Here is a 27,347-nt window from a genome sequence, read left to right as displayed (position 1 = left end):
CTCATCCAAGAAGCACCTAATTTCATTGTCTTCTCCTTCCTAGATAACCTCAGACAAATATCTCAAGAACTTCTCCCTCTAACACCCATCTCATAAATTTTACACAGACTTAGTTACATACCTTTGTTCCATATATTAACCTTTATTATTAAGGTCTGAATGTAACCCACTTATAAAATTCTGTTCCTCTAAAGATATTTCTTTGGAATTCATCTGAAATGGTATTCCTTTACTCTAGTGAGACCACCTCTTAATAATTTATCATCTATTTCTTTACTTTCAAATTCAGTTCATTCAGTCGCTCTGTCTTTTCTGCCTCTTTGCGACCCCATGAACCACAGCAGGCCAGGCCTCCCTGTCCATCACCAACTCCTGGAGTCCACCTAAACGATGTTGGATTCGTGATCTCCAAAGAAGAAGATTTAACTTTGGGACCAGGGACCAGTCTTTATCACCCAAGAGCTTTTGTATAGTGGAATTTTATTAAAGTGAAAAGGGGACTGAGAAAGCTTCTGACATAGACATCAGAAGGGGGTGCAGAGTGCCCCCTTCACTAGTGTTAGCAAGAGAGTTATATACTTTTTAATTAATTATAACCAGAAATCAAAAGAATGTCTCAAGTTTGTGAAAATTTTACGAGACCCACTCCCACAATTTACATTTTAGGATAACAGGATTAGAATTTAGCAATAGGAAGATCTGACCAGACCCACTCCCGTAGTATACATTCTAAAATATCAGGATTAGTCAGAAGGTTTTCAGGAAGGAGAAACTGTCCTCAAGGATGATACATTGTTGTTATATAAGCCCTCAGTTCAGTTCAGTTCAGTCACTCAGTCGTGTCCGCTAAGACTTTGCGACCCCATGAATCGCAGCACACCAGGCCTCCCTGTCCATCACCAACTCCCGGAGTTCACTCAGACTCACGTCTATCGAGTCAGTGATGCCATCCAGCCATCTCATCCTCTGTCATCCCCTTCTCCTGCCCCCAATCCCTCCCAGCATCAAAGTCTTTTCCAATGAGTCAACTTCGCATGAGGTGGCCAAAGTACTGGAAACTAAAGTTTCAGCTTTAGTATCATCCCTTCCAAAGAAATCCCAGAGCTGATCTCCTTTAGAATGGACTGGTTGGATCTCCTTGCAGTCCAAGGGACTCTCAAGAGTCTTCTCCAACACCACAGTTCAAAAGCATCAATTCTTCGGCGCTCAGCCTTCTTCACAGTCCAACTCTCACATCCATACATGACCACAAGAAAAACCATAGCCTTGACTAGACGGACCTTAGTCGGCAAAGTAATGTCTCTGCTTTTGAATATGCTATCAAGTTTGGTCATAACTTTTCTTCTAAGGAGTAAGCATCTTTTAATTTCATGCCATAGTACAGAGCTTAAACTGAGTTGTTTGTTGTGTAATCATCATTTCTAGGGAGAAGGCAATGGCACCCCACTCCAGTACTTTTGCCTGGAAAATCCCATGGACTGAGGAGCCTGGCAGGCTGCAGTCCCTGGGGTCGCTGTGAGTCAGACACGACTGAGCGACTTCACTTTCACTTTTCACTTTCATGCATTGGAGAAGGAAATGGAAACCCACTCCAGTATTCTTGCCTGGAGAATCCCAGGGACCATGGAGCCTGGTGGGCTGCCTTCTGTGGGGTAGGACAGAGTTGGACATGACTGAAGCAACTTAGCACCAGCAGCAATTCTGGGCTTAAAGAAAAAAAAAAATCTTATGTGACTAAGACTAAGGACTGTAGAGAAAAAAAATAAAACGTTTGTCCTTTCTTCTTCTTTAAGAACCCCAGAACCCTCTCTCCTCCTCGGGGACACCAGACTCCTTATCAACCTGCGTAGGAATTTACTCTCATTCCCCCCTTTTCTTTCAAAAGAATTATGTTGCCAAGGGAAAGGAGCGTCATTTTCATTCCATAACTACTTCCTGCTGTTTAGGCGTGTGGTCCCTAAATTGTTGAATCAACATGTTATCCTAACCCTCATATTGAGGGTCTCTGATCCAGGGGCCCCAAATAATAGTTGGAGGAGGTTGTGGGACTCATAAGAGCTTGAACAACCATTGATAACTTAAAAGCTTTCAGAAAGTTAGAAACAAATCCCATCATACAGTTACAGGTGTAAGGCAAAATAGTCATTCACTTCAGTTCAGTTCAGTCTCACAGTCGTGCCCGAGTCTTTGTGACCCCATGAACCGCAGTACACCAGGCCTGCCTGTCCATCACCAACTCCCAGAGCTTACTCAAACTCATGTCCATTGAGTTGGTGATGCCATTCAACCATCTCATCCTCTGTCATCCCTTTCTCCTGCCCCCAATCTTTCCCAGCATCAGGGTCTTTTCCAATAAGTCAACTCTTCACGTCAGGTGGCCAAAGTATTGGAGTTTCAGCTTCAACATCATTCCTTCCAATGAACACTCAGGACTGATCTCAAGGATGGACTGATTGGATCTCCTTGCAGTCCAAGGGACCCTCAAGAGTCTTCTCCAACACCACAGTTCAAAAGCATCAATTCTTCTGTGCTCAGCTTTCTTTATACTCCAACGCTCACAACCATACATGACTACTGGAAAAACCATAGCCTTGACTACATGAACCTTTGTTTATAAAGTAATTTCTCTGATTTTTAATATGCTGTCTAGGTTGGCCATAATTTTTCTTCCAAGGAGCAAGAGTCTTTCAATTTCATAGCTGCAATCACCATCTGCAGTGATTTTGGAGCCCAGAAAAATAAAGTCAGCCATTGTTTCCACTGTTTCCCCATCTATTTGCCATGAATTGATGGGACTGGATGCCATGATCTTAGTTTTCTGAATGTTGAGCTTTAAGCCAACTCTTTCACTCTCTTCTTTCACTTTCATCGAGAGCCTCTTTAGTTCTTCACTTTCTGCCTTTGCATATCTGAGGCTATTAATATTTCTCCTGGCAATCTTGATTCCAGCTTGTGCTTCCTTCAGCCCAGGGTTTCTCATGATGTACTCTGCATATAAGTTAAATAAGCAGGGTGACAATATACAGCCTTGCCATACTCCTTTTCCTATTTGGAACCAGTTAGTTGTTCCATGTCCATTTCTAACTGTTGCTTCCTGACCTGTATACAGGTTTCTCAAGAGGCAGGTTAGGTGGTCTGGTATTCCCATCTCTTTCAGAATTTTCCAGTTTATTGTGATCTACCAAATCAAAGACTTTGGCATAGTCAATAAAGCAGAAATAGATGTTTTTCTGGAACTGTCTTGCTTTTTTGATGATCCAGCGGATGTTGGCAATTTGATCTCTGGTTCCTCTGCCTTTTCTAAAACCAGCTTGAACATCTGAATTCATGGTTCATGTATTGCTGAAGCCTGGCTTGGAGAATTTTGAACACTACTTTGCTAGCGTGTGAGATGAGTGGAACTGTGAAGTAGTTTGAGCATTCTTTGGCATTGCCTTACTTTGGGATTGGAATGAAAACTGACCTTTTCCAGTCCTGTGACCACTACTGAATTTTCCAAATTTGCTGACATATTGAGTGCAGCATCTCTCATAGCATCATCTTTTAGGATTTGAAATAGCTCAACTGGAGTTTCATCACCTCCACTAACTTTGTTCTAGTTTGCATTCCCACCAACAGTGTAAGAGGCTTCCTTTTTCCACACTCTCTCCAGTATTTACTGTTTGTAGACTTTTTCATAACAGTCATTCTGACTAGCGTGAGATGGTACTTCATTGTGGTTTTGATTTGCATTTCTCTGATAATGAGTGATGTTGAGCTTCCTTTTATGTGTTTGTTAGCCATCTGTATGTCTTCTTTGGAGAAATGTCTGTTTAGTTCTTTGGCCCATTTTTTCATTGAGTCGCTTATTTTTCTGAAATTGAGCTACAGGAGCTGCTTGTATATTTTTGAGATTAATTCTTTGTCAGTTGCTTCATTTGCTATTATTTTCTCCCATTCTGAAGGCTGTCTTTTCACTTTGCTTATAGTTTCCTTCATTGTGCAAAAGCTTTTAAGTTAAATGAGGTCCCATTTGTTTATTTTTTCTTTTATTTCCGTTCCTCTGGGAGGTGGGTCATAGAGGATCTTGCTGTGATTTATGTCAGAGTGTTTTGCCTATGTTTTCCTCTAGGAGTTTTATGGTTTCTGGTTCTAGTTTCATTCTTTTACAAGTGATTGACCAGTTTTCCCAGCACCACTTGTTAAAGAGATTGTCTTTTCTCTATTTTATCTTGCCTCCTTTGTCAAAAATAAGGTGTCCATAGGTGCGTGGATTTATCTCTGGGCTTTCTATTTTGTTCCATTGACCTATGTTTCTGTCTTTGTGCCAGTACCATACTGTCTTGATGACTGTTGCTATGTACTATAGCCTGAAGTCAGGAAGTTGATTTGTCCAGTTCCATTCTTCTTTCTCAAGATTGCTTTGGCTATTTGAGGGTTTTTTTTGTAATTCCATACAAATTGTGAAATTATTTGTTCTAATTCTCTGAAAAATACCATTGGTAGCTTGATAGGGATTGCATTGAATCTATAGATTGCTTTGGGTAGTATACTCATTTTCACTATATTGATTCTCCCAACCCATGAACATGGTATATTTCTCCATCTATTTGTGTCATCTCTGATTTCTTTCATCAGTGTTTTATAGTTTTCTACATATAGGTCTTTTGTTTCTTTAGGTAGATTTATTCCTAAGTATTTTATTCTTTTCATTGCAATGGTGAATGGAATTTTCCTCTTAATTTCTCTTTCTGTTTTCTCATTGTTAGTATATAGGAATGCAAGGGATTTCTGTGTGTTAATTTTATATCCTACAACTATACTGTATTCATTAATTAGTTCTAGTAATTTTCTGGTGGAGTCTTTAGGATTTTCTATATAGAGGATCATGTCATCTGCAAACAGAGAGTGTTTTACTTCTTTTCCAATCTGAATTCCTTTTATTTCTTTTTCTGCTCTGATTGCTGTGGCCAAAACTTCCAAAACTATGTTGCATTGTAGTGGTGAGAGTGGGCATCAGTTATAAGTTTATATAAAGGCCAGGCAAGTTCCCATAACCTGGAATCCAAATCTGGCAGTAGCCTGTAATTCCTAAGAATCCTTTCAATTGTCTTAAAGTCATAGGTAGAAGATGATCTAATATAGGTTTAACTCTAGAAAACATTCTTCAAATCAATGATTGAAAAATATCTGGCTAGTCCAAGCAGCCCCATTATGGTAGTGGATCAGGAGGAAAAAGCAGACCAGTGGCATTAGTGAGCAAAAAATTGCCTCAGTGTCCAAAAGAAATCAACTGATTTGCCCTCCATGGTTATTAATACTCCAGGTTCCTCAGATGTAATTAGGACGGGAGCTTGTGTGGGGACTCCCAGGCACTTTCAGTCCAGATTGTCTTGAGAGTTCGACCCCTGGGGCCTACACCTCAGAGGGCAGTATCTTTTCCAGGGTGGTCCTTTGAAGACTGGACCTGGAGCCAGGGGTGGCTTAGATGCCTGAGGGCAGTCCCACTTGAGATGCCCCTCCTTACCACAGTAATAACAAGTCCCTCTCTTTTCACTTGGGTCCTTCTGGGCATTTTCCTCAGGTTATTTCAAAGCAGATCTAATAGCCATTGTTGGGACTTCAGTCTTTTGCCTGGTTCTTTTTTGCCTCTTATTTTCCTCCTTATATTCTCTACCATAAATACAGTCTGAGGCAGCTGTAATAGCTTTTTCTAAAGACTGATTTTATCCTTTCCTCCTCCTTGAGAAGCCCAGACTCCTCTCTTCTCCTCAGGAACCCCAGAACTCTTATCAACCTGCCTATGAATTGACTGTCCCAGTTCTGCCTTTTGTTTGTTGATCTGCATACAGATTTCTCAGGAGGCAGATCAGGTGGTCTGGTGTCCCCACCTCTTGAAGAATTTTCCAGTTCATTGTGACCCACAGAGTCAAAGGCTTTGTAATCTTTAATAAAGCAGAAGTAGATGTCTTTTTGGAACTCTCTGGCTTTTTTGATGATCCAATGGATGTTGGCAAGTTGATCTCTGGTTCCTGTCTTTTAGAAATCCAGCTTGAACATCTTGAAGTTCATGATTCACATACTGTTGAAGCCTGGCTTGGAGAATTTTGAGCATTACTTTGCTAGTGTGTGAGATGAGTGCACTTGTGCAGTAGTTTGAGCATTCTTTTGCATTGCCTTTCTTTGGGATTGGAATGAAAACACCTTTTCCAATCCTGTGGCCACTGCTGAGTTTTCCAAATTTGCTGGCATATTGAGTGCAGCACTTTCACAGCATCACCTTTCAGGATTTGAAATAGCTCAACTGGAATTCCATCACCTCCACTAGCTTTGTTTGTAGTGATGCTTCCTAGGGACCACTTGAGTTCACATTCCAGCATGTCTGGCTCTAGACGAGTGATCATACCATGATGGGTATCTGGGTCATGAAGATCTTTTTTGTATAGTTCTGTGTATTCTTGCCACCTCTTCTTATATCTTTTGCTTCTGTTAGGTCCATACCATTTTGGTCCGTAATTCTGCCCCATCTTCACATGAAATGTTCCCTTGGTATCTCTAATTTTCTGGACGAGATCTCTAGTCTTTCCCATTCTATTGTTGTCTTCTATTTATTTGCATTGACCACTGAAGAAGGCATTCTTCTCCTTGTTTTTCTTTGGAACTCTGCATTCAAATGGGTATATCTTCCTTTTCTCCTTTACCTTTTGCTCCTCTTCTTTTCTCAGCTATTTGTAAGGCCTCCTCAGACAACCATTTTGCTTTTTTGCATTTCTTTTCCATGGGGATGGTTTTGATCACTGCCTCATATACAGTGTCATGAACCTCCATCCATAGTTCTTCAGGCACTCTGTCAGATCTAGTCCCTTGAATCTACTTGTCACTTCCACTGTATAATCATAAGGGATTTGATTTAGGTCAATCTAAGTCTGAATTTGACAATAAGGAGTCATAATCTGAGCCACAGTCAGCTCCTGGTCTTGTTTTTGCTGACTGTATAGAGCTTCTCCATCTTTGGCTGCAAAAAAAATGTAATCAATCTGATTTCCATATTGACCATCTGGTGATGTCCATATGTAGAGTCTTCTCTTGTGTTGTTGGACAGGGTATTTGCTATGACCAGTGTGTTCTTTTGCCAAAACTCTGTTAGACTTTTACCTGCTTTGTTTTGTACCCCAAGGCCAAATTTTCCTGTTACTCCAGGTATCTCTTGACTTCCTACTTTTGCATTCCAGTCCCCTATAATGAAAAGGAGATCTCTTTGGGGTGTTACTTCTAGAAGGTCTTGATTAACCTCATTAATTTTTGTGAAAATGGGTATTATTAAATAGCAGAAGCTATTATGCTGTTTTGTGCTAAGCTGCTTCAGTCATGTCCGATTCTTTGTGACCCCATGGACCATAGCCCTCTAGGCTCCTCTGATCATGGGATTCTCAAGCAAGAACACTGGCATGGATTGACATTTCCTCCTCCAGGCAGTCTTCCAGACCCAGGTATCACACCTGTGTGTCTTGTGCCCCCTACATTGGCAGGCAGTTTTTTACCACTGGCACCACCTAGAAGAAGATATTACTACTAGCAGAGGATACCACTAGCAGAAGATACTACCTTTCTCTGAATCCATTTCTTTCCACTCTAGTTCATGAGTCCTAAGACCCACTACTTCTAAAATCATAGTTAAATAATGTACAAAATAAGGAGTTTAAAAGCTCATTTCAGAATTTTCTGACACTACATGATAAATTAAAATAGCTGAATTTCTTATTTCTATATCAAAAACATTGGGTTTTGTGTGAGCTAACAGTACCACTCACTCACTTGTCACACCTAGTCATATCTAGCTCTTTGCGACCCTGTGGACTAGCCCACCGGACTCATCTGTCCATGGGATTTTTCAGGCAAGAGTACTGGAGTCGGTTGCTATTTCCTCCTCCAGGGAATCTTCCTTACCCAGGGATCAAATCTATGTATCCTGCATTGCAGGAGGATTCTTTATAGCTGAACTACTGGGGAAGCCCGATAGTATCACTGCAGCTACTTAACTAAAACTTTGCTAATTTAGCCATATTTTTAGAGTTTATTCAGATGCACACTCAGAATTCATTGAACCAAACATTTCCAGTTTGCAAGCAGCTCTATAGGCAATTTGGAACTTGCATTAGACTTTTAAGTGTTGGTGTTCTCATTAAAGAGAGTCTGGCTAGAAGCTGTAGAAGCTATCTTCTTAAAAGAATTCCCCAGCATATGCTGGGCCTAGTGAAATTCTCTGCTAAAGACATTCTGAAATTTCATGGCATTTTCTCCATAAATCATGGTTTATTAACTTATCATTGCTAGTATATTTGCAAAAATCAATAAAATACTCTCTTGGAAACATTTAAAATAAATTTTTAATAACATATTTTTTTAACTTTTCTACTTATTCTCCAAAAATGTGAGTTTTGTATCTTCTTTGGTGCCACACACACTTTATTCATAAAGTGTTCAGTGTTTAATGATTCTTTAGCATGTTTCTTGCTAATGATGTAAGCTAAAACTTCATGTGCTCTCTGAAAGAAAAGAGCAATATGCCTTCCAAGTAAATATTAGGAGAATAGAATCACTTTGTCCTCTCTGATAAAATCTTTGCCATAATTTTAACTGTTATCTTATGCAGCAATGATTTGCTAAATAAAAACCTTGATATTCTCTATGACCATTTATTAATCACCATTGATTCATAGACTAAGGAAATCTGGTTCAGTCAAGGGAGATAAACATTTGACTATTTCTATTAATTATGTTAATAGTATTTATTAATTGATTATTATAGTTTCAATGAGGTTGTGAAGATTCAAAGATTAATGTTGTATAGTTAAGAGACATTCTCTCAGCAGGTGGAGAACTATATTTGTTGAGCATGTGAATTAAAGAATGATACTATTTGTAACAGCCAAGACATGGAAGCTGCCTAAATGTCCATCAGCAGAAGGATGAATAAAGATGTGGCACATATATACAATGGAATACTACTCAGCTATAGAAAGGAACAAAACTGTGCCATTTGCAGAGACATGGATAGATCTGGAGACTGTCATACAGACTGAAGTAAGTCAGAAAGGGAAAAACAAATGATCATATATTAATGCACATATGTGGAATCTAGAAAAATGGTACAGATGAACCTATTTGCAAAGCAGAAATAGAGACACAGATATGGAGAACAAATGTATGGACATCACGGAGTGAAAGTAGGGAATGGGGGAGATTGGGAGATTGGGTTTCACATACATACACTACTGTGTATAAACTAGACACCTAATGAGAACCTGCCATAGAGCACAGGGAATTCTACTCTGTGCTGTGTGGTGACCTAAACGGGGAGGAAATCCCAAAAGGAGATATAGGAATACTGTAGTTGATTCACTTCGTTGTACAAGAGAAACTAACACAGCATTGTTGGGCAACTATGCTCCAAAACAAAAAAAGGACGATAGGTAAAGATTCAAAGTGTGTCTTTCCTTCATTCCCATGTTGTAGTCATACAATTTTCATTGGCTTTAAATATTTTTAAGTTCATTTATTTATCCTTAGGTTTTTACTGTCTTCTTACTTCAAATGACATTTCATAGGAACATGCTGGGGCCCTTCCCAGTTGACTACTCCCTCCCCTCTGTCTGGCCAGTCTGCTATGTTCTAGTCTGTTCCAAAGGTCACTTGTTCCAGTTGAAATAGCTGTCTGGATGGCCTGGAAATAATCCAGATACTGGTTCTTTCCTGTAAAGAAAGCAAAGAAAGATGTTAGCTTCTTGGCTACATTTTGAAAGAAAAAAATTAAAGAATTTTATGGTGAAGTCTACTAACACTTGAAAAAAATTAATGTAGCTCTGGGACTAATTTAAAATTGTTGCTCTTTTTCAGTGCTTCCTGTCACTTCACTTTTTTACATAATTTTTAAAGTTTAATGTGAGTGTAATTTAATAATTGGCAATAAATAGCTAAGTACATGTAGGAAGTGTTTGAACACAGATTTTGGCAAAGAATCATCTTAAACCATGTTCTCTCATATACATACACAAACACACACACCTCATTTATCTATTTAGCTTTTCATTTGTTTTATTCACAATATCTAATTGAAAACAAAGTAAAACTTGTACTACATAGTATAAGGAATGGGAGGAGACAGATATTGAGGAGATAGTTGTAAATGTTGAGAGGTTAAAAACTAATCCACACTTGGCAAAGAACTAAGCACAGATACCTGCCCTGTTCATTCTTCAGACAATTTGGACCATTTGCAGGCTAAGGAGTAAACAGTATGATGCAATTTTGTAAAAAAAAAAAAAAAAAAAACCTGTTTCTCCAGTAAATCCTCTTTAATTCTCCCCTAGATCTCTGGTAAAGGCCTCCAGTTTTCATCTTTTCTACATAAAAGGAGTTAAACAGGAAAATGCCTGAAGATAAGCTGGCCACTTCTTTCATGACTTCCTGACATCCATGGTGGTTAGGAAAATATGTGTCTCTTTCTTAGAATCACTAGATTTTGAAAATATCTTAACCATATATGACATGAATTTTTAGCTTATTTTTAAAAAGATTACTTATATAAACTGCATTTGGTTTAAAACAGCTCAGTCTAATCTACAGTGAATTAATGAATGAAGATTTAAAACTTCATACTGTGATGTGACATGATTATAGCTCTAGACTGATCTTTGACTTTGGGAATAATGTTCTTGAACATTAGCTATTCTTGGCATAAAAGGAAGAAAGTCCTCCAAATAAACCAAAGCTTAAGAAAGTCATAGAAAGCTATATTTCATCTTTTATTTACATTCTAATTATAAATAAATACTGAATCAATGGCTCCTAGGTTCATGAGGCATCTGGCTGGCCAGAGTCCTTTTAAAAAGGAAAGTAGAAACCACAAAACTATCCCAGCCTCTGTATCTGTTTATCATCTCAAAGTGAGCTTCACTGGTGCCTCAGATGGTACAGAATCTGCCTGCAATGATGGAGACCCAAGTTTAATGCCTGGTCAGGAAGATACCACCATCTCAAAATCTGTGTGTACAGTTCTATTGCTGTTGTTGTTTAGTTGCTAACTCATGCCCGACTCTCCTGCAACCCCATAGACTGTAGCCCACCAGGCTCCTCTGTCCATGGGATTTCCCAAGTGAGAATACTGGAGTGGGTAGTCATTTCCTTCTCCAGGGAATTTTTCTGACCCAGGGATCAAGCTCATGTCCCCTGCATCGGCAGGAAAGTTCTTTACCAGTGAGTAACCAGAGGAGAGTTCTGTCCCTTCATAATAAATCTGAATGCAAGGCAAAAGCATGGTTCTAACATTCTCTCATTTCTCAACTTTTCACACTCCTAGGGACTCAGAGCATATTTACAGGGCGGAAACGGGGTTTATCCTTCTCTTCAAAAGCGTTACTGGCTTGCTGCATTTTCAGGATAACTTCAAGATAAATGATCATGTCTCAAAGGAATTCAGAGACCCCATCTTTTCCAAGTAAACATTAAACCTTAAAAATGCCAGCAAAAAATGCTGACATAAAATAAACCTATAATAAAATAGCAGAGCACACTTATTCTTAAATATGTTTACATGAAGTCAAATAGCTAAGTTCACAGAGAATTTGTCTTGCTTATATGTGCTTTGGTTTTATAACAAAACTTCATTTGTGAGAAGGTAAAGTTTAGAATATTCTCGCGAGACTGATTCAAATAAAACTTGCCTTTGACATATGTTGTGTTGTACACTTTTGTGTCACCTTTTTGGTAAAGTTTTTCTTATTACTGTACCTATAAAGAAAAGAAAAATGGAGAACATACAAATCCCCAGCAGGCCCGTTAGATCTTCCAAAGGCACCAATTGAATTTCTCATCACCCTGCGTCCCTTCCTTAAGGCTTAATCATAGAGCTGAAACTAGAGAAAACAACTGTCCTTGAAAACCACAAGGGGCTCAAGTATTTATTTTTGGTATGCAAATTGAGCAAATTTGTACAAACCTTTCAAAGTTATCTTACCAAATAAACCCTGAAACAGTACCTCTTTCTTAGCAAATAGTTCAGTTTTTTTAAAGAAATAATTAGAAATGTATATATGATCAAATAAAATTAATTAGAAAGTTTGTAGACGTAAATGAGACCATGGAAAGGACATGAGTCATATGACCTAGTTGAGTTTATTTAGAACACACACACACTTACAAAAATTTGGGATTCCATCAAAACCAGATTGTTTCCCTTACTGTTCCCCAACTAAAAATTAGAAGGTCAAAGGAAAATTGTACAAAAATGTCCCAAAAAGCAATTCATGAAAATTGTCTAACAACTAACAAAACAAAATAAATGGAAGAGGAAAAGGAAGAACATGTTTTATCATTTTGAATTTTATACATTAAAGCCTGTTTAACAGCTGAACAGCCTTTAACATATAAAAATATATGATTTTTATATCATATATTACATGTTATTAACTTTCATCTAATACCACTTATCTTTTCCTTTAACAATTATCAGGAAAATTGCTCTAGCAAATTCACATTTTGGATGTAAAATGAAACAGTGTAACTAGGACTTAAAGAGCACAGAGAGCTATTTTGGAATGTGCTTGCTCTCAAGAAAAGCCGAGTGAGATTAAAATAAATGCATTAATTGATCATTGTTCTTTATGAGAATGAACAATTTCAAGCAGAGAGAAACTTCAGCTCTGTTTCAAAAGGTCAGCAGTGATGGTATTTAAGAGGAAAACTGAAGTCACATTTAAAAAACTTGAGACAGATGCTTTATATTAAAAGCCTTCTCTGATGAGGTCCTTTTATGGTGACTGGAGTCTGTTCTCCTTGGTGGGTATAGACTGAAAGAAAAAACAAGTTATTGTCCTCCACTGATCCTTTTATGTGCCTTAACTGCACATATTTTTAAGGAACAATTGGAATTTCTGCACCCTGGCTGCATCTGCACTCTGACTGCTCACAGTATGTCTTTCTCTCTCTCCCTGCCACCCTCCCTTTCTCCCTCTTTCTCTCTCTCTCTTTAAATATATATATATAAAGATTCTAGAAATGTGACTCTGAAATTGGTCTAAGTCAATTATTAAAGTAGCTTGGGGTATTCAATAGAAAATTTGGAAAAATTTTAGAGACATATTTCTTTTTCTTTCATTTCCTAAAAGTTAAAACATCAAAAGAAAACTGTCTAAATAATGAATATATATTGGCAAGACTAATGTATATTTATGACTGCCAAAATTTCAAGATTACGGCTACAGATTGTGGTATGTCTATGTGGCCAGAAAGATCACTGTGAGATGAACAATCTTTTCCATCCAGCACTCATCACAGAATATTTCTTGGTATATGTGAAACCACAAATACATCAGTGGGAACTTACTCGTATGGAAATACTGTAGTCAAACCACTAATCATGGCAGCCAGATTTCCCAGAATAAAGCAGTTACCCTACAAGTTATGCCAACTGCTTAGGTTAAAAATATGGTTTCAAAAATTGCAGATCAGCATAATATGGAAAAGTTATTAGCAAACTAAAAAATGTGGATCTAAAGTGGGCAATGTTGAACAGCAACTCCATGTTGCCTTTTATTTTCTTAGATGTAGAGTCTCAAAAGAGAGTTACAAAGAGCATCAGTTATACATTTCAGTCAAACTTATTGAGTCTAAATATTTCTATCCCACCTAAATGAATTGTAATTACAAATTATGAAATACTTTTGTATAGATATAGGGTTCCATATAGAAGCATTTTTTCTAATTTTTAAAAAAATGCTTATTCAGATGTTCTCATAAAGTTATTCTTGGCTTTGTTATTTGACACTTCATATTGATTGTAAATTGATATGAATTAGAGCCAAGGCAATTTTGGAGATAGAAATATGTGATTTCTATTTATTTATAGCAATAAATAAATAGATTTAACTTGAGAGGCAGAGAAGCCCACTATGTTTAAGCTGTTGTAAGAACTTCAAATTTTGAAAACAAAAAAATACAATGAATATGTACATATTCATTAAATATGTTTGGTTTTGTATCAAGACTTTGTGAAAATAAATTCACTAGTAAGTTTTTACTTCTTAATTTTAATGTGTTTTTAATGCTATATAACATTCATTCATTCTACACAATATTTTTGTTAGACTGCACCCATATAAGTGGTGCTTTTTCTGATTCCCTATTAATTTAGCACTACATATTGACAGTAAACTTTATTCGATATCTTCCACTGAAATATTTCAGTAGAGCAGAAATCATAGATTAGTGCTGTGATGAAAGAATCATTTACTATCAACTGTTCTATCTTAGGTCTCTCCCAGAGTGTATTAAATTATTTGGATAATTTGACAGAAACTTCTGATTACTGCGGGCTTCCCTGGTGGCTCAGACAATAAAGTGTCTGCCTGTGATGAGGGAGACTTGAGTTCTATCCCTGGGTTGGGAAGATCCCCTGGAGAAGGAAATGACAACCCACTCCAGTACTCTTGCCTGGAAAATTCCGTGGATGGAGGAGCCTGGTGGGCCACAGTCCGTGGGGTTGCAAAGAGTCAGACATGACTGAGTGAATTCGCTTGAATTCACTTTCTGATTACTATGCCATAATCCTTTATCTCTATATATGTGATAGTTCAACATGGACTAGTGGGTTTCTATATGAATAGTCTAAAAGCCACAAATTGTAGATACCTTGTTAAAATGAAGAATTCAAATCTCAAATCCTGTGATTAAAAATGGATTAAAGACTTAAGTGTAAGACTTGAAACTATAAAACTTTCACAAGAAAACTTTGGGAGTAAGGTGTTTGGCATTGGTTTTAGTAAGTTTTTTTGGTGGGGGGGGGGGGGAAGGGAGGGGAAACTGTCTCCTTCAACAAGGGAAATAAAAGCAAAAAGAAACAAATGGGACTACATCAAACTGCAAAGCTTTTGCACAGCAGAGGAAATGCATCAACAAAATGAGAAGGCCACCTACTGAATGTGAAAAGATTTTGCAATTATATCTGATAAGGGTTTAATATCCAAAGAACTCATTTCACTCAACATCAAGTAAACAAGCAACGTGATTAGAAAATGGACAGAGTATCTGAATAAACCTTTTCCCAAAGACAGAGATGGCGTACAGGCACATGAAAAGATACTCAGTATCACTAATCATCAGAGAAATGCAAATCAAAACCGCAATAACATATCACCTCACACTTGTCAGAAAGGCTATTATCAAAAAGACAATAAATAACAAGTGTTGGCAAGAACATGGAGAAAAGGGGAGCTTAGTACACTGTCGGTGAGAATGTAAATTTTGGGGCACCTACTATGGAAAATAGTATGGAGTTTTCTCAGAAAGTTAAAAATAGAACTACCATATCACCCAGCAATTCCACTTCTAGGTATTTATCCAAAAAAATCAAAAGCACTAATTTGAAAGATAATTGCGTTCCTGTTTATTGCAGCATTATTTACAGTACCCAAGATATGGAAGCACCCTCAATTCCCATCAATAGATGAATGGATAAAAGAGATGTGGTATGAATACACACACACACAATGGAATATTAGCCATAAAAAGAATGAAGTCTTACCATTTGTGACAACATGGACAATCCTGGGATATTATGCTTAGTGAAACAATTTGACAGAGAAAGACAAGAACTCTAAGCTCTCACATTTCTGTGGAATCTGACAAAGAAAACAAATGAACAAACAAAACAGAAACAGTTATGGATACAGAAAAGAAACACGGCTGCCAGAGGGGAGGGCTTGGGGAAAGGAAAGAAAGAAGTGGGGGAGATTAAGAGGTACAAACTTCCAGCTGCAAAATAAATGAGTCACAGCTATGAAATGTACAGGGTGGGAAATCTATTCAATAGCCATGTAATAATATCTTAGCAAGGTAATAAGACTTGTGGTGATTGCTTTGAAATGTGCAAAAATATGGAATTGCTATGCTTTGTAACAAGAACTAACACAGTGTTGGTCAATTATACTTCAAAAACAAATAGGAAAATAGATCAAATTTGTGTTTAACAGTGGTGGGGAAAGTGAAGAGGGAACTGGCTGAAGGCAATCAAAAGGTACAGACTTCCAATTTAATTTATCCCCAGATAAGTACTGGGGATGTAATATAAAATATGATAAATATAATCAACAATGTTGTATGTTAAATAGGAAAGTTCAGTTCTAATTTTTAGTTGTAACTTTGATTCTAGCTTCATTTTATGGTGGAAATTAAGTCCATGCATAGAGATAACTTATTCAGGATGTGTTGTCTTCCCAAATTACTAATGTTAAAGTCTTCTGAAGTGGACTTGATGATTCTCAGAAAAAGTACTAAAGTGTGAGAGCTTTGTCTATCCTTAATGATAACTGCCTTTTCTAAACTAGAACTTCTACATTAAATAATGCACATTATTTCTACATTATTCTACATTAAATAATCTTATGGCTTCTATAAGATATTGCAGAAAAACCTGAATGAAATTTTTGGTGACCTCAATATTTGGCTGAAATCCAAAATACTGACAGTGCTGACTGCAGACAGGATGTTGCACAATAAAAATTCCTATTCATTGCTGCTGAAAGTGGAAAATGGCACAGCAACTTGGAAGACAGTTTGGAAGCTTTTTACGAAATTAAATATGGCCCTACCATTCGATTCAATAAACATTCACATGGTTATTTATCCAAGTCATTTGGAAATTTATGTTTCACAAAAACCTACATGTGAATGCTTATAGCAGCCTTTTTCATAATTGTCAAAAACTGGAAGCAACCGAGATGTCCTTCAATAGGTAAATGTACAAACCAACTGTGGTTTACTTGTACAAGGTATATTCATGTAATGCTATTAAAGGGAAAAAAGATATGAGCTATCAAACCATGAAAAGACATTGGTGAATCTGAAATGCATGTTTCTAACAGAAAGAAGTCACTCTGAAAAGGCTATTACTATATGATTCAAAGAATATTTTATTATGGAAAAGGCAAAACTGAAGCCATGGTAAAAATATGTTTGCCAAGGGTTTGGGGAATGGGAGAGGATTTAATAGATGAAACATAAAAAAACAATTTAAGTCAGTGAAAATATTTTGTCTTATACTATAATGGTGGATTGGAGAAGGAAATGGCAACCCACTCCCGTATTCTTGCCTAGAGAATCCCATGGACAGGGGAGCTTGGTGGGCTGCTGTTCATGGGTTCGCACAGAGTTGGCACGACTGAAGCGACTTAGCATGCATGCGTGCATTGGAGAAGGAAACAGCAACCCACTCCAGTGTTCTTGCCTGGAGAATCCCAGGGACAGAGGAGCCTGGTGGGCTGCCATCTATAGGGTCGCACAGAGTCCCGACACGACTGAAGTGACTTAGCGGTAGCAGCAGCAGGATCATAACGGTGGATACATGACACTGCGCAGCAAAAGACTGAACCTTAATGCATGAAAAATTTTAAAAATCACTTAGGATATTGGGGGATCCCAGGACGAATGGCATAATGTACCAAAACAATCCAACTGTATTATGAACGTGTGAAACCAGTTCACTGAAAGGGGAGGGAGTAAATGTCCTGGCCTAAATAAACTTGGAAAGAAGTGGCATCTACGAGACTAGAGGCAAAGGGAACTATATGTAAGCAATATGTTGTAGATATTAGAGTTATTTCACATGGGGGTAGGGATTAATCATTCTGACACCACTACACGTGTATATTGTGATTAAACAATTACATGAACATATGGCCAATGATAATAGCCAGATTTCTCACTTCTGGAATAGAAGATTACAGATAAGCAAAGGAAGAAGACTACAATGATCTTGTGGAAATTGATGGAATTTGGATACATCAGCAAAAGGCCCTTTTTTAGATTAAAATAGTTACATACACAAATATTTATAAATATGTGAGTATGTACCAGTTATTATTCACACATATTGTTCCCCGTTTTGTCAGCTTAGAGGATCCAGAAGCAGTACACTTTAGTAACAATGAGCATGTTACCTAGATCTTGATTTCTAGTAAGAGGAACTAGGGTACTTCTTGGAAAAAAAAAAAACCAGCTGATTCTATAATCTTGGGAAAAAGCACACAAGATGATCCTGCAGTCTTCTGTAGTGTCTGAAAGTAAGGGGCCGGTAGTAAAAGAAAACCACAATGATGGAGTATATCAGAGGGACACACGAGTCAGCTGAAAAAGCTTCCCATGGCCAAAGATGGATAAAAGTGAGCAAGAAAATAAAATAGAATTTGATTATGATCCAGTGCTAAAAATAAATGTTCATGAGTTTATATTGATATAAACAAGTGATTGAATAAATCAACAAATTGTGGAGAAAAGATAAACATGCCATACAGAAGGATTCCGAATAATTTGTGTTGATATTTTGCCCGCAAGGGAGTGAAGCGTAACTCTTTCACTCCTTAAGTGTGGGCTGTTCAGAGAGAAGCACAGCATAATAAAGAAAGGTGAAAAAGAACATAGTATCAAAAATCAGAAAAAGTTAACTTCATGGTAGGGAAGCCTGATCAACACTATCTCTGACAGGTGATCAGGGTTCCTATCAAAAGTAATCAATCACATTGATAGTATTTACCCTTGAAATGATGTAATGAAGAGGACACTTTATCTCTGGGGACTCCCTGTCATAAAACCACCACTCCATTTAATCATGAGGAAAAAGCACCAGACATCAGAATAGAGGGCTATTCTACAAAATAGCTACCCAGTACTAGTAAAGCTATCAAGTTCATCAAAAACTAGGGCAGCATAAGAAATCGTCACAGCAAAGAGGAGCCTAAGGAGACTTAACTACTCATTATAATGTGGTATCCGGGATGGAATCCAGGAAAAGAAAAGGGACATTAGGTAAAAACTAAGGGAATCTGAATAATTTTGTGAGCCTCAGTGAATAATAATGCATGATTCTTAGCCATTTATTGTAACAAATGCACTACACAAAACAAGTTAATAATAAGGGTCTTTGTGTGCAGTACATATGAATACCTTGTACTATCTTTGTGATTCTTCTGTAAATCTAAGAATATTTTAAATTTTAAAAGTTTATTTTAATGAATTTTAACAGCTTCTTGCGATATGTGGCAACCTATGTGTTTGCTGGATATAGATTTTATGAATATAACACTAAAAATATTAAAAAACAAAATATAGATAAAAGAAGAAAAATTAAGTGCCATTGTTTTTTTTTTTCCCCTAGACCTAAGCTGTAGAGGAAATGACTGCTCTAAAGAGTACAAGAGAATGTGCATTAGAAACATATAAGTGGTGATAAACCAGAATTGAGTAAGTAAGACATAATTTTACATGAATTTAATACAAATAATAGATTTTAGTTGTAGAAATTACAAAATGATATTTTCAGCATTATTTCCAAAGACACTATTTATTTCAAGAGTTAGTGTCTGCCAAGGGTAAATAAAGACATCTTGGGAGATGAAAAAATACTATCACTTAATATACTTAAGGTTAGGCAGAAGGAAAGGCATATACGTATATTAATACATATGCTGTTGTCTTTAAAAATACAAAAATAAAATCAATGAAATCAAATGAACATAATCTCACAGTAGATGGCACATAAATACTTTGAGTAACTTTTTGATGGAGATAAATATGAATGTGTAATCAGAACACTTTTTTTGCAACAATCATGGGAAAGATGTTGAATTCAAGTCAAAGTGACTTCTACTTGCTGGTTCTATTGAGTAAGTCAGGCCAGACCAGGATACTGTGTCAACAAGTGACTCCCCAAGTATCAGAAGAGAGTAAGTTTATTTTTACTCACACTACATGTCCATTGCAAAATGCTGCTTCTGTTTATCTCAAGGCAGATATAGTCTAGGCTAAATGAGCTGTCTCTAATTAGGGAGTTTCTGATTGTGCAGTGAAAAGAAAAAACCCATGATGACCCATTCACTAATTCTTCACACTTCTGGTTGCTAGCAGCCCACAACACTTTTGCACATAAGTGAGCACATATTATTTCATTGGCCAAAGTAAGTACATAACCTACTCCTGAGTTCATCAGGAAAGGGCTACAGAAGGGAAACTACTAAGAGAGGAAGCTAAATTTTGCATTAATATAGTCCATGATATCTATTAAATGCCTCTAATATTTACTAACTTTGTGACCTTTGAAAAAATACTTAGTATCTTTGTCAGTCTCCTTACTTATAAAATATGAATAGTTTTTAGTCACAGAGTTAAGGATAAAATGAAATTGAATACATAAAATGTCTCAATGAGTTAGGAACTAAATAAATGATAACTATTATTATAAAAATGAATGCAGAGGTACTGTTACAGTCATGAGATTCTTATGCTTCAAACAAGTCTTAGGTAATAAAAATAAAGCAGTAGGGAAAGTAATATAAAAGGGCTTAATCTTGTATTTCTTTTAATGTTTTATATATCATCAAATGACTTAATAACGAATATTGTTTCAATATACTTTTTCAGAATAACTTCATTTTGTCTGCACCATAAACTGTTCTGCAATTTTGAGCTGCCTATTTATTCCATATGATATCTTTAATGAAAGTGGGGTTCAATCTTTCCAGGATTGGATGTCCAGAACTAAATAAATCATAACAAGACCTACATAATTGAAAACAGGAATTTTGGTCTTTTGAAGGGCTTACCCCTGCAATAGCAGCCATTGGCATGGCTTTTGAAATGGGTCTGTGTCTGCCAGAAACCTTTGTGCTGAGCATGGCTACAGAACCCAGAGTCCCACAAAGTCTAACCCAGGTTGCCTTAGTGGGAAGCCAAAAAACGATGTGCTTTTTCTATGGTTTGAAATTTATCCCAAAGAAGAATTCAGACCAAAACCAAACTTGGCTAAAACTCTTTAAAAATGTGAGTACTCAGGCAACTAAAATATGCTGAGTTATAAATGGCTGCTGACAAAACATCAGTCCAGTTTTGCTTCATTGAACATGGTAGACATGGAGTAGAATGTGATTACAGTTTGCTTAGATGCCCTGCCCTCGTCTTTCTTCCTCTTGAAAATCTGAATATTTGGTTTCCACAAGTCTACACTCTTCTAATACTCCCTTTTTTGCAAGTACAAATTCTTTCTCTCTCACTAATAAATCTCCCACATTCTTATAGTTTTATCCATTTCTACTTGGATATTGTTAAATCCTTTAATGTTATTTCATGTGATATCATCTGCTTTTAATCTTTAGATTTTAAGAATTTACTAACAGCAAGTATAAAATATACTTTTTTATGACCTTCAATATCTAGTACAGTGCTTTTATAAACAGTCATCTGCCTATTCATCATTTTTCTTGGTTTTGTTGCTACCCTTTACACAAAATGATATTTTTCCTCAAAGATAATTATGGTCTGAGTGTTGACTCAGAGAAATAGTTGATCAATTTTAACTGAGGGAGCAAAAATTTTTTGAAATATTTTCGAGTCAGTCACTGCTAATCAATGAACATTGCTAATAAGGGCACAATTTAAATGTGTATTTGTCCTCCATAATTCCCTAAAAATGAGTGCTTAAGGTGTTCCCAGCACTGAAATCACCAATCACTCTCCTTGCATAATGGCAGAAGGGAGTACAAATACTTTCAGCAAAAATGTGGGAGGTTGGGTAAAAAAGGAAACTTGAGAATTATTAAAGGATGGGTTACTCAGAATGGAAGATCTGGAGTAAACAGTCCCAAACCAGGTTTTAAATCAGAGAAATAAAAGAGGATGAATACAAGAGTGAAGTGAAGTCACTCAGCCGTGTCCGACTCTTTGACTCCACGGACTGTAGCCTACCAGGCTCCTTTGTCCATGGGATTTTCCAGGCAAAAATACTGGAGTGAATTGCCATTCCCTTCTCCAGGAGATCTTCCTGACCCAGGAATTGAACCTGGGTCTCCCACATTGTGGACAGATAGTTTATCATCTGAACCACCAGAGAATACAAGAGAAGGCTGCTCAATTGGACAGTTTGATCTGTAACTTAGTAAAAATCTCTCATGAGGTTTCACAATGAGGAGAAAAGATAAGTAGCCTTTATCATGTGGATGAGCTTGAAGGTAAAGACCTCCCTTCTCCAGAATCCTGGGAAGAAAGCATGGCCAAAGGGGGCTGGCAGCACTTCTGAGAATCCAAGAATCACCCAAGGAAAGACCACTTTGGAAGGTGTAGCACTGGGAGGTGAGTCAAATTAACAACATGTTTTAAATATCAGTTCAGTTCAGTTCAGTTCAGTCACTCAGTCATGTCCAACTCTTTGTGACCCCATGAATCATGGCATGCCAAGCCTCCCTGTCCATCACCAACTCCCGGAGTTCACTCAGACTCACGTCCATCGAGTCAGTGATACCATCCAGCCATCTCATCCTCGGTCGTCCCCTTCTCCTCCTGCCCCCAATCCCTCCCAGCATCAGAGTCTTTTCCAATGAGTCAACTCTCTGCATAAGGTGGCCAAAGTACTGGAGTTTCAGCTTCAACATCATTCCCTCCAAAGAAATCCCAGGGCTGATCTCCTTCAGAATGGACTGGTTGGATCTCCTTGCAGTCCAAGGGACTTTCAAGAGTCTTCTCCAATACCACAATTCAAAAGCATCAATTCTTCGGTGCTCAGTTTTCTTTACAGTCCAACTCTCACATCCATACATACAGCAATTGAGATGTAATAATGCCGTAGGTTGAGTTCCCTAGGAAAAGACTCTGAGATGGATATTTGCATACAGATGGTTCACGGGATTGTTTTTGGTAACGACACCTGTGCAGGAATGAGGGATCTGGATTGGGCAGAAGATGTTGAACTGTGGTGCAACAATGGCTCCAACCATCCGATAAGGAGCTGGGGGGCTGGTTTAACCCTTCAGAGATATTCTGAATTGAAGAAAGTGGGCTGTACCTTCCCATGGATTAGTGGTTATATGCAGTTTGCTTTGGAGTGAGGCAGTTAATTCTGGTGAGGCATCTCCCTTTGGTCAAAAGTAATTACTAGGGAAGAACTCAACTAGAAGCCATTAGAAAGTGGTGATTCTGGAGACCACAAACATGAGTGCCTTGGAACATCCTGATGGAGGTATGTGGGTATCTAAGCTCTTCCCGTTTGGGAACAGTCCCAGCATGGTCTGGGCTGTTCTTTGTTTTACGAGGAAATATACTTGAGTAAGATTAGTGGGAAAAACTAGAGCTCCCACCACTGCAGCTTGTATTTAGAAAGCAAATGATACTCATCATCATCCATTAAGTTCTTGTCATAGCTAGCACCCTTTTCTGTGTAAATGTTCACTCTAGCAGGGAAACCAAGATGCTTATTAATGAGACTAAGCCTCGGAGTAACATTTTTTAGTTTATAACTTCTACTTTTGTTTATCATCAACATTGAGCACAGAATTACCAAGCAGTACCCCAGTAAATTACCTGGTCCCATTGTATAGCAGCAGTCCTCTTTCCACCTATTGATCAGGATCAGTTATTCCTACCAGGATAGTGTCTTCTTTCCTTGCCAGAAGTTTTCTTGTACAAGAAGCATGAAATAAGAGATGGCATAGGCAGCATAAAGTTTAATGGGACTCTTGTTATTTTCCTAGTAGAGGTACTTTTGCATCAGGAATCAAAACTTCTGAAGCCACAGAACTAAAAATTGTAGGACCTAGAAGCATGAATTCCTCATGTGGGTCATTGCGAGTAATTGTAAGCAGGATCACACTTAATATATTCTACCTGGCAGTGACCTGTCACTGATAATGGTCATTGGTTAAGGGCATGTATTACACTGTGGAGGATTACTTGCCATGCTAATAGAAAGTCATCTCCAAATTGGTACCTTAGGTACATTGGCAAAAGGCCATAACGTATCAGGAGTTCAGTTTTTGGATTATACAGTATGTGATTGAACTGGTGGATCCCATGAATATGTGCCCATACTATCCCTTCTAGTCTATGAAATAGGTCTCTTGGTCCGATGTGATGTTATTCAGGAATTCTTTGTCAATAGAAAAAGCTCTATTTAAGCACTCAAGTTTTATAGGCAAGCAAGGTAAAGCCATACCCAATAGTATAGATGGATTGCAGTGCCTTCCAAGGTAAAGTGGTCCAATTTAGTAAAGTTGCCAAATACCACTTCTCCTCCTCACAGAATGGTACTTATTTGGGGAATGTGGGATGTTTCCTGTTGCTAGAAGAATGGCATTAGGCAATGGCAGTGGCTAGATCAGCTTTAGGGAATGAGTGCCTGGGCTGCTGGACTGCATTGCTTCCATCTCTTTCACCATGCTCCTCTATTCTTGTAGTTATTTTTCTGAATACAGAAGCTGCCTGTGTCTACCAAAACTGGGCCAAGTCATTTTGATGACCTGAGTGTATGTTGCCTCTTCCACGGTGGTTGTTAACACACAATACAAAAATCTTCATGCTTCATACTTAAGACTATAAAGCCACCCATGTGCCATAAACCCAGATAGGCTTGTTCTTTCTTTTTCATTGGAGTATAGTTGCTTTCCAATGTTGTGTTAGTTTCTGTTGTACAGTAAATGATATAGCCACATGTATACAGATATGCTTGTTCTCAGTCTTTCAATATTTCTCTAGGTCTCAGACCAACCAACAAATATACTCATCATTGCCTATAATTGTGTATATATTACTACAAGAGGGCAACCCTCTTCATAAAGTGGATGAATAAAAGCATCATCTAAGATCTGCCCATATTGAGGGTTTCCCCATGGCTTGCTGAGTAGCCAAATGGAAAAACATCCATTCTCCAGATAAAAACACATACCATTCATCTGAGACTCAGTTAATCTCTTCTACAAATTCCATTATCCACACAATGAAAGTGAAACAAAAAGAGTTTAGAATCTCAATCCCTCAGAGCTATGTTAGACTAGAGATCTAATATTTCCCAGTTTCCAATTCACTGAGCTAATATTCAGAAAAAAAATGCTCAAAACAGCAACAAAAAATCTAGATCTGTGCTTGTCTAACTCATAAATAATTACTTGATCTAGCATAAGTAATGTTATAGCATTATATTAAAGTAAAATATTATTAACAGAATGCTGTCATGAGCAGTAGACTCTAGGTCTCTAAATCCTGAATTTACCCCATATCTGCGATTGGTGAGTTGTATGATACAGAGAATTTACTCAAACTCTCTTATGCCTCAATGAGTAAAACCATGAAAAAACTTATTGTATGATAAAAATTGGTTCAATTAGTATTGTTCTGTATTATTCTTTTTATGTCTGTTGCTTTAAAAAACCAAATGGGTATTATTGTGCTCAAAATTGTCCTGAAAATATGCTGTATGTATTGTGCCATGCTTTTAAGTGGGTGAAAGAATGCCTGTCTGAAGCCCAAGTGCCATAAAACAGACAAGCCCTTGGGTGAAGGAAACATAAAACTGAGGGTCAGCCACCAACAATGGGGACAAATTAGAGTAACTGATAAACATGCAGAAGACAGTGAGTGCTAATTATACTGACTGTTCAATTTTTATTATATTAAAACTAAGGTTATTTTAGAAGGTGCTTCCCAATTTGTCTTTACAGTTCTTCAGAATTACTTATAAATTTTACATTTTCTAGCAGGACTTCAACCTTTAAATATTTTTTAAATCAAATTAAATTTGGATCTCAGATAACTATAGCGTGAAGGTCCTTGGCGGTACACCCACTGACTCCTGATGTTCTGGCGTTGGTAATTCATTGCTTTCTCTAGAACTCATTATTTTAAAGTAAAATAATTCTGTTCTAAAAATAAAGATGCTAATATCAACATTACTTGATCACTGATTTGCTTGTTGTATCCAACAACCATAGAGCAACAGAAAGATTCTTAATGAAACTTGTAAACATTTATACTTTAGATTTGGACAGAGGCAATTGAAACACTTTGTATAATTCAATTAAAAACTCTAGGAAGTTCTGTGTAGTTTAATAGATTAAGCAAATAAGCAACCCCAGATAAGCCAGATTTACCTGACAACAGCATGTAGGTGACTAGTTTTCAAATTTTCCTCAATTGTTTTCAGGGTTTGGGAAAAGGAAATAGTTCTCTGGTTCCAACTCCAGTTTTGGTGTGATGTGTCACTTTGGTAAATTAACCTCTTCGTGCTTGTCTTTTCCTTAAAAGAAGAATGGTATATTTCTGGTTATTTAGTTGAGAAGGTGAAAGTGAATGATATGTAGAATAATGGGTGTTAACGTACTAAAAAGTATCAACTACACCAAATACAAGAAATTGTTCTTATTCATCTTAGGAATCAAGAAGAGTTAAACTTGATGTTTCATTAATGAATGTATACTTGAGGGAGGAATAAATTAGGAGTTTGGGATGAACATATGCACACTACTATATATAATGATAACCAACAATGACCTATTGTATAGTACAGAGAACTATACTCAGTATTTTGTAATAACCTATAAGGGGAAAGAATTGAAAAAGAATATATATATATTCAGAATATATATAACTGAATTTTGTTGTTGTTATTTAGTCACTAAGTGGTGTCTGACTCTTTGCAACCCCATAGACGGTAGCCCACCAGGCTCCTCTGTCCATGGGATTTCCAGGCAAGAATACTGGAGTCAGTTGCCATTTCCTCCGAGGGAAGCCCCATATAAATGAATATATATGTGTGTATATATACATACTGAATATATATACATACTGAATCACTTTGCTGTATACCTGAAACTGACACAACATTGTAAATCAACTAAACTCAATAAAAAAGTAAAAAAAAATAATAATAATAAATGAATATAAGCTTGACCTCAGTGAATGTTAAATATGCTTGCTTATAGTGAAATAAGAACCTGTATGAACTCTTTTAAAGTATATAAAATAATATAACTGTCTTCATGGGTAGTACAAGAGGGATGATTATGCCTTTCTGGTTGGGAAGAGATAAAATGTGCTTCTCAAAATGATGCTTTAGGTTTTGTAGAGTTATCTGGAAGGACTAGAGAACATGTTGCTTCTCTTTCAGCAGATTTCACACGTTTAACCACTGCAAGCTGGCCTGATATAAAACTTGACACTGTCATAATAGAAGATGAGATTAGAGAAGGAAAGGGAAAAGAAAGAAAGAAAGAAAAACCTCTAAATCCTCATTGAAGGTATATCTTATTCTGATAATCTCTCTCTCATCTTAACGGATCATAATTTGATGATCATGGATGAATCACAATTTGATGACAATTTTCTACAAGCAGAAATGAAGTTTTGTCACAGAACAATTTATTTTTTGCCTTCCTCTTCCTTGCGTGACTGACCACAGACTGAACCCGTCACTGCAATTGTGCTGTTTCCACTTTAGTTTATTCCCTGATGTGAAAAGATATCACGTTTCCGTTGTTACTGGAGAAACTCAAGCACTAGCT

At 37.2% G+C, this 27,347-nt stretch overlaps 1 long non-coding RNA gene across 1 annotated transcript in view; it reads right to left on the bottom strand.

Moving 5' to 3' along the window:
- Window positions 1–9,520: 9,520 nt before the first annotated feature.
- LOC138433782 (uncharacterized) overlaps window positions 9,521–27,347 on the bottom strand; it is an 89,056-nt gene continuing 71,229 nt past the window's right edge. Inside the window, exons 3-4 of the long non-coding RNA XR_011254464.1 lie at window positions 25,938–26,083; window positions 9,521–9,732 (exon numbers count right to left, since the gene is read on the bottom strand). This is a non-coding gene — a long non-coding RNA (uncharacterized lncRNA). The remainder of the gene's footprint in view (window positions 9,733–25,937; window positions 26,084–27,347) is intronic.

This window comes from Ovis canadensis, chromosome 2, assembly GCF_042477335.2.
Source record: "Ovis canadensis isolate MfBH-ARS-UI-01 breed Bighorn chromosome 2, ARS-UI_OviCan_v2, whole genome shotgun sequence".
NCBI lineage: Eukaryota > Metazoa > Chordata > Mammalia > Artiodactyla > Bovidae > Ovis > Ovis canadensis.
This window is presented reverse-complemented; position numbering and strand designations above follow the sequence as displayed.